The sequence below is a fragment of the Vombatus ursinus genome, unplaced genomic scaffold (assembly GCF_900497805.2).
Source record: "Vombatus ursinus unplaced genomic scaffold, bare-nosed wombat genome assembly UNPS02014781.1, whole genome shotgun sequence".
Taxonomy (NCBI): Eukaryota; Metazoa; Chordata; class Mammalia; order Diprotodontia; family Vombatidae; genus Vombatus; species Vombatus ursinus.
The window spans coordinates 14,834,715-14,844,058 of NW_020954559.1; positions in this window are offsets into that span (position 1 = coordinate 14,834,715).

Here is a 9,344-nt window from a genome sequence, read left to right on the forward strand (position 1 = left end):
GGAGTTCCCCACTCTGTGATAATTAATGCTCCAAGAGTCAGGAAAGAAAAGCCCTTTCTTTGATTTATATAGTCTCCTTTTCTGGAGGTCAAAGGAATTGTGGGTAATTTTATTCCAAAGAAAGCACCCAAAGAAGGTTATCACCCCTGCCTCAGCTATCACCATGGACAAACATTGGTGACTGGGGACTGCATTCCTGCAGGCAGTTAGAAGGCTCACCTGCTATCTCCTGTCCTTTGCCACTCTCCTCAATTCCTCCTTCAATGTGTGTGGTTATATAGTCAGTGCTGCCCACCTACTGTTTGTCATGCCCTTGGCCATCCTGATCACTTCAATGGTTTCCAGAATGACTCAAGAAAAGTCGTTTTTTTTCTTTGACTGATGGGACCATCTGTGGCCCAGGCTTTACTCACTTCTATTCATTGGCTGGATTTAGACAAAAAGTAGTTCTTTTTTTTTCCTGCAACTGCCATAAAATCAAGTCCAAAAAGACAGACGTCATTTAGGTTACACTCTCGTGTAGCACTTTGTGTGTAGGATATATGTTCCATTTTGTATTATATTGTGTGTGCACCATATTCAGTCCTACCTAGAGCAAAAGCTCTAGGAGGGCAGGGGCTGTGTCTTATTTACCTTTGTCTTCCCCCACATCTAGCACAATATTCTGCCCCTATCTCATAAGCAATTCACAAATGTTTGTTGACTTGAACATAATTGTGTAATATTATATTTGTGACCCTGTGAGATGTGGAAATCCTCCAGGGCTTTTTGCCACTTACAGCAAAAAACTTTTCCTGATTACCTAGTTATTAGTGTCTCCCTCTATGACTGTGTATTTTGTGGGATATATATGCTGTATTTACTTATCTGTGAACATGTATCCCCATGGTAGAATGTCCAGTGTTCATCTTTCATTTTGCCAGATTTTTGTATACCTGTACATGAACACATTGTCTCGCCTGATAGAATATAAGATCCTTGAGGGCAGGGACTGTCTCACTTTTGTCTTTGCCTCCCCCACTGTCTGGCATAGCACCTGACACATAGTAATCAATAAATGCATGATGATCATTTGATATCTTTTTTTCGCCTCCAGCATTATGGTGATGATGACTTGTATAACCAGGGTGAGCTGGTTTTATGCCTTTTCTATGGACCACACGTCCTTGGTCTTCTGCAGTCTATTTGTAAACAGATGACCAGGATCAACATTATATAGGTCTTCTGCCTGGTTGCAGAAGGAGATTTGATTCAATTCATTATGTTATTTAGTCATCCAGTTGTGACTGGTTGGTCACTCTTTATGACCCCATTTGAAGTTTTCCTGGGAAAGATACTGGAGTGCTTTGCCATTTCTTTCTCCAGCTCATTTTATAGATGATTAAACTGAAGCAAACAGGGTGAAGTGACTTGCCCAGGGTCACACAGCTAGTAAGTATCTGAGGCCAGATTTGAATTCAGGTCCTCCTGACTCCAGGCCCAGCACTCTATCCACTGTGCCACCCAACTGTCCCCAACATTTATTAAGCACCCATTATGAACAAGGCACCATTTTAGGTGCTGGGCTACAAAAACACAAAATAAAGAGTTCCTGCTCTCAAGAAGCTTAATTCTAGTATGAGGAGAATTGAGGCCAAAACATTAAAAACTGTGGTGTCCTCAAAAGGAGGTGTACCTGAAGTGAGTCTTGAAGGAAGCCAGGGATTATTACTATTATTATGATTATGATTATGATTATTAAGAGAGGAGTGAATGAATTGTAGGTACCTGGGAGCAGTTTGTGTGAATGCATGCTCTGTGAGATGGAGTAATGAGTCCAGGGAATGGCTAATAATCCAGTTTAGCTGGAATATAAAGTTTATGAAGGGAAGCAGATAAAATAAGGTTGGAAAAGGTAAATGGGGGCCAGATTATGGAAAGTGTTCATATTTTATCCTACAAGCAATGTGGCATGACATGACTGTGCTTTAGGAAGGTTATTTTGGCATCTCTGTGTACAGTGGGTTGGAAGGGTAGAGATTAGAAGCAGAGAGACCAATTAAGAAACTGATGCAATAGCCCAAGAGAGAGATGATGCAGGTGACAGTGGCTATATGAGTGGAGAGAAGGGGGCAGATGAAGTAATATGGTGGAGATAGAATTGAGAACATTTAACAGCCAGTCAAATATGGGAGTAGAGGATTTTTGATGGTGGGTCACACTTAACTCTGGGTGACTCTAAGGTTATGAACGTAGGATCCTGGAAGTTACAAGAGTTACAAGAAAAACAATCAGTTCTAGTTCACACATTCTGTTCTCAAGATCCCCTTGGAAGATCCAGAAGGCAATTGATAACGTATGAGTTCAGTAGAGAGATTAAGACTGGCTATATAAATTTGGAAGTCATATGCACAGAAGCAATGCCTGAATTTATGGGAGCTGAAGAGAGCTGTAAGAAAGAGAATGTAGAGAGACAAGAGGAGAGGGACCAAGACAGAGCCTTGGAGAACATCCCCACTAAGGGGGAAGGAAACGGTTGATGGTTTAGCCAAGGAGATTGAGAGAGAGCATTCAGAAGGTAAGGAAGAGAACCAGGAGAAGAAGTGTCCTGGAAGTGAATGAAAGTATCTAGGAAGAAGGCTATGGGCAAGAGCATCAAAAGCCACAGAGAGATCAAGGAGGACAAGGATTGAGAAAAGCTCATGAGATTTAGTAGTTAAGGGATCACAGGTAACTTTGTAGAGACCAGTTTCAGTTGAGTGGTGGAGTCAGAAACCAAACCGTAAAGGATGGAAAATGGGTAGGTGATGAGAAAGGGGACACTTTAAGTAGATAGGATTTTTTTTTCTCCAGGGGTTTGGAAGTGAAGGGGGAAGAGAGAAATAAGATGTCAGCTTGAGGGGATGGCAAGGCCAAGAAGTTTTTTAAGGTTAGAGTAAACCTGGACATTAGGGAGTGGGAAGGGAAGAAAGAGACAGAGAGAGAAAGGGACAGAGACAGAGATACAGAGACTGAAGAGTGAGAGAATGAAAAATGACATACACGGAGTGAGAGAGAAAGACAGAGAGAGAGACAGGGACAGAGATAGAGACAGAAACAGAGACAGAGAGAGAGAAAGAGAGAGACAGACAGACAGAGACAGAGAGAGACAGAAACAGAGACAGAGAGAGAGAGAGAGAAAGAGGTGGGGTGGGGGTGGGGAAGATGTGATCAAATGTAGTGAGACTGGCCATTGTTAGAAGACCTATCTCTTTTCAGAAATGAGTGAAGGAAGAACGGATGAGGTTTTTGAGGTATGCAATAGGATGGAATACTGGCAGATGGCTTCTATTTTCTCGGCAAAATAGGAGGCAAAGACATCTGCTGGGGGGGGGATGGAGGAAGCATTGGGGACTGGAGAGAAGAAAAAGTTTGGAACAGCTGCTGAGAGGAGTTGGATAGGAAGCAACTCAAGAATCAAAGTTTTGTTTGCTGAGTTATTTCCTCTTGAGTTATGTGCAGTAATGGCATATAAAGGTAGGTAAGTCAAACTCCCTTTGAAACAATTGGAATTTTGAAAATATAAGGAAGTTTTATATCATTTATTCTCACTATTTCCACATCTTCCTTTGATTTATCTATAGAGTGATTAATCTGGAAAGAGAGATCCTACAAATCTTCAGGGGTTATCATTTATTTTCATTTGGGAGATTTAATATTTAACAGCATGTTAAAATAAATGCTTTAAAGCTTAAAGGGAATTGAGCTGATAGAATCACAGATGAATAGGTGAGGAAGGACCCTCAGAGGGCATCTAGTCTAACTCCCTCTCTTTTGTAGATGTAGACACTGAAGCGCAGGTAAGTTAAGTGACTTGTCAAGGTCACACAGGTACTAAGTCTGTAAGCAGTATTTGAACTCTAAGCAGTGTGTCATTTTTTATTCTCTCACTCTGAGTGCACCAGCACTATTTCCACTGCAGAGTGGTGATCTTTTAATTTCCCAACGTGTCAAAACAGCCATTCACTTTCCCCAGGTATTATTTTTATGCTCTTGACCTTTGTTAGGGATCACTATATACACAGCGGAGAAGGGGAAAGCCTTGAACCCTGATAATACCAATCCCAGGGTCAAGGAATTCAGCATTTTAATGCTGATGACATTAATTAGTTGTTGTGTGGCCAAGTGTAAGCTACATAGCCTTTGTCTGTTGTCTCATATGCGTAGACATCACATGCTCATGAAATTGAACATTGCCTGTATTTGATACCAGAGAGGAGACTCTAAGGGCCCCAGAAGCCCAGTACACTGATGGGTGAAGAACAAGGGCCGTTCCCATTCTCTGACTCTATGGCTAGGTTGGTTTCCATCAATGGGAGCCTACTTCCAAAGAAGTCATCCTGAAAAGCAAATGCCAACATCCTTCTGTTTCTCCTAGCAGAAAGATCCTCCTTAAATCTTTTCTGTTCTAAATAAAGCATCTCCAGATTCTTCAATGAATATGTTATGGTTTAGAATCCCTTTACCATATTATTTCTTTAATATCTAGGCCATGTTGCCCTAAACAGGTGCCCAAGGCTGGTTACTCCAAATGAGGCCTGACTGAAACAGATTTCAGCCGGACTGCCTGTCTATCACCTCTCTTCCTTTGAATGTCAGATTGCTATTTTTACTTCAGATTATGAGGCGACCCATTCCAGCCATCCTGTGCCAGACCTATGATGGCAACTCCTCAGTTTTAATGATCCGTCTTTATTAGAGTGACCCACGAGCAACCAAATCAATGCCGGTTCCACACTGAGGAAAAAGGTGTTGGCCTCCAGCCTCAATGTCACCCCTTTCTTCTTGGCTCTCCAGGGTCTACTTATTAACTCAGCCTTTAGAATCCTAGATGTGCACACCGTGAGTGCTGATCGCTGTTCAGTGTTATCAAAATGACCTTGTTTCTTTCAGGAGTCTTCTATGAAAGGAGAGGGAGAGAAGAAATGATGACTTTGAAACGTGTGCTATCTCCTCCCTGTTTCTCTAGCCTATGCAGAGCAAGAGTTAGCCTGCCAGATAAAGGGTCTTTTTGTGTTTAGTGAACTTTATAATAATCTGGTTTCTTGGTAATGAAACTTTTGAGACCTCCTTTTCCTTTCCCTGCGGGTATCAGCCCTTTCCAACTGTAGGTGTTTGCAAACTCCCCCTGCTTTAGATCAGAAGATCAACAAATCAAAGCCCCTCATTTTGCGGTGAGGAAACTGAGGTATAGCGAAGTTAAGTGACTTGCCCAGTGTCACACAGCTTTTAGGTATGTGAGGCAGGATTTGAACTCAGGTCTTCCTTGACTCCAAGTCTAGCATTATTTCTAGGCCAGTTCACAGATCATTTCCAAATACAGGATTTCATTTTGTTGGAAAAGGCTCTAACATTTCAATGTTGGGATGAAATGTTGTGCACTTGTAAGTCATGAACAATTAACAAAAGGAGATTTGCTTTGACCTACTGTAGCCAGGATATGCAGAAAGGATGCAATGGCACTGGGCTTCTCCCCTCCATAGGGAAAATTGGTCATCCAGGCAGTATATAGTGAAGGACATGGTGACTCATCCTGACTGCACATGTATGGGACTTTTTATACCCTTAAGTTTGTCAGGGAAACATGGAAACTCTTCGTCTCTTTTTAGGGAAAACTAATCTCTGTCACAGGGCAGCTAAGTGGTGCAGTGGATAAAGGGCTGGGCCTGAAGTTAGGAAGACTCCTCTTCCTGAGTTCAAATCTAGCCTCAGACACATACTAGCTGTGTGACCCTGGGCAACTTATTTAATCCTGTTTGCCTCAATTTCCTCATCTGTAAAATGAGCTGGAGAAGGAAATGGCAAACCATTCTAGTATCTTTGCCAAGAAAACCCCAAATGGGATCATAAATAGTTGGACATCCCTGAAAAACAATTGAACAACAACAAATCTCTGTCACAGGAAGAAAGAAGGAAGGTTGGGCCTAACCTACCCAGGTGGGAAAACATTTGGAGATTTTAGTTTGATCGCACATTTAATCTTCATCACAACCTTGAAAGTTAGAAAGAGCATATTTTATTATTCCCATTTTACAGATGAGAGAATGGAGGCTCGGAAGTCAGTTAATAAATGGCAGAGCCAGGACTAGAAACTAGATTGCCTGACTCCAGTGGTCTTTCCATTATACCACACTTCCAATAATAATAATAGCTGATATCTAAACAAAACTTCAAAGTTTGCAAAATACTTGACATCTGTTCTCTCATTTGATCTAGACAAAGGCTCTGTGAGGGAGGTGCTACAGTGATTATTATTCCCATTTTACAGATGAGAAGATTGAGGCTTAGAGAGGTTTGTCCTTACTCTTGGCTAGTGTCACAGGCTTTGTTTGGATCCAGGACTCCCCTGTCTCCAAATCCTATGACCCTTTCTGCTAAACCACACCGCCTCAGCAGCCTCTTGAGGAGAAACGTAAGAAATCAAAGGAACTTTCATCTCTAATTATGGTGAAGGGTTCTGATTAAAGGTTTAGTGCTAATTAAAACAAGTGACTAAACTGAGTTGGGGGAGGGGGTGTCTTAAATGCATTTATATTATTCATGCTACTATGCCAGCCAACTCATGCATAATTAGAGCTTTGACATTATTTTATGATGAATTATATCTTCTCTTCATTTGTATTCCTAACCTAAGTTAGTTGAGAGGTTTAATGCATAGATCATTGGACTTGGAATCAAGTTCCTGAGTTCCTGAGTTCAACCTGAGTCCAAGTCATGCCACAAACACCTACCAGCTATGTGATACTGGCCAAGTCGCTTAACTCCTGTGCCTCAGTTTCCCCATCTGTAAAACAAGGGGTTTGAACTTAACCTTTAAGGGCCCTTTCAGCTCCCAAACTATGATCCTAATCCTATGATCCTAAGTCAGAAGGACTTTGCAGTATATCAGGTTTCAGGGTGAGGTTATATAATCAGGGCTTATTTTCACTCTTTCACTTTTGAAAAGGTTAGAAAGAAATGTACATTCAAGTTGTTGTTCAGTCATTTCCAGTTGTGTATGACTCTTTGTGACCCCATTTGGGGTTTTCTTTGCAAAGATACTGGAATGGTTTGCTATTTCCTTCTCTAGTTTATTTTACATACGAGGAAACTGAGGCAAACAGGTTTAAGTGACTTGCCCAGGGTCACACAGTTAGTAAGGGTCTGTGGCCAGATTTGAACTCAGGAAGATGAATTTTTCTGACTCCAGGACTGGCACTCAATCTATTGCAACACCTTGTTCACCAGATTCAAGTTAGTAAGTAGTTATTATAAAATGGTCTTCCTGCTATCTCTACCTGTTCAAATCCTTTTCTTTTAAGTCCCAGGTCAAATGTCATCATCTCTTCCACGAAACCTTCTTTGATTTCCCCAGCTTCCAGTAATCTTTGCTTTTTCCATTTTTTTCTTACTATGCTGTTTAGACCTTTTCTATACATTCATCATGCATGAATGCACAAAACATATGTGATTTCATTAATATAAGGAATTCCCTAATTAGGAACTCTTTCCACCTCAAAAAATTGCATCTCATCTGGGATTTGGTCTGAATGTCCTAGAAAGTTGCTTGAGACCCAAGAGCTGACATTGATATAACACTTAACAGTTTACAAAGCATTTTACATCCATTATTTGATGTATTGTCATACGGTGCTACTTTTAAATTCATATCATCTCCCAACCCTACCCTGGATTCTCTCTATTCTTTCTAACTCTCCAGCCCATTCCTTTCTTCTACAGACTTCCTATTTCTGAAATAATCTGTCAAGCCACGATCTCATCTCCAAACTGATATCCTCTAGAAAGAGTTTTCTATCTGCCTACCCAACACAATAAGGACAAACTGCCACACTGGTGATATTTACTAAAAAAAGGGGAGAAAAGAAATAAAAGTGCGTTTCCTTACCAGTTCTCCAGAAGACAAGAGTATTCATTATCAATAACCAGAATTTAACTTCTTTTAGTGAGAGTGTCATCTATGTCATCATCATATGTGGTCTTTCAACACTAGTGTTATTAAGAATAATTTTGTATAAATGAGGCCTTTCTTTTTTACTTTGATCTCCTTGGGGCACTTACCAAGTAGTGACGGTGGGCTAAGCAGTGTGAACAGCTTAGTGACTTTTGTCAGATAATTCCCAATTGTTTTACAGTTTGGTTGTACCAATTCACAGCTACCCTAATTCTATATTCATGTGCCCGTTCTCCTATAGACCCTCCAACACTATTTCCAATTAAAAAAAAATCATCTACAAAATTCTTTCCTTACAACATCCATGAAAATATTATTACCCCCATTTTATAGATCATAAGATAAGAGATTTATTGCTGCAAGGGATCTTGGGCTTCTAATCCAACCCTTTCATCTTACAGATGAGGAAACTGAGGCTCAGTAGTTCAGTGACTTGTCTGAGGTCACATAGTAAGCAATGGGCTCAGGATTCAGTTATGGGTCTCCTCATTCTCAGGTATTAACAACTCAAATATTGCTCTTGCCACTATCAATAAACATTTATAAAGTGCCTACTCTGTGCCAGGCACAGTGCTAAAAGCTGGAGCATAATGCTCTGCTTTTAAATTCAAGATATTTCCAGGAAGTGGTTTTATATATTTAAAAAATGTTTTTTTTTCTCAAGCCTTCTTAGCACTCTTTTTTCTTCTCACTTGCTTCTTTCTCGTAAAAGTAAAATGCAGAAATAAAAATCCAGTTAGACGTAGGTTCTGATTAGTTACGTTAATACCTCATTAATTGGATTTTCATGCATGGAAGTATTTAATCTTCTGTGTTTATTTAACGCCCCTCCTCCGAAAGAATTCAAGGCTCTGGCTAAAGAAGTTGCAAATATGCTAACATTCTTTCAATGCTGGAACAGCTAGGTAGGGAGTCCAACTGTGTTTGTCCAAATAGAATTGGAGGGACCAATTGGTAATTTCTGGATATTTAGTATCTCTTAAGTGGCCGTGGAGGGAGTGTTACCCAAAGTATGCAGAATTTTCTAGGCAACAAAATAAGTACGATCTCAAAGAGAGGGAAGTGAGAATAATTATCTGTCTAATCAGATAAGAAGGTTACAAGAGGTGATGACTCAGGAGGATTATCTTTTTTTGTTTCCGGTTCATCACATCTAATTCAACCTCCACCTATATCTGGGGATCCTGGGATTAGTATTGGTGCTGATCTTGCACATTACCCAGGACTCTGGGGAACTGTTTGCTTTTTGCATTGCTTCTCCCTTGATCATTGCACTGGACAGGACATCTCCCTTGTCCCTGTGAGGGCAGGAGGGTGCCACAGGCCAAGGGCAACAGGTCAATCCCAGAAAACCAGTTCTCAGGATCCTGGTGGA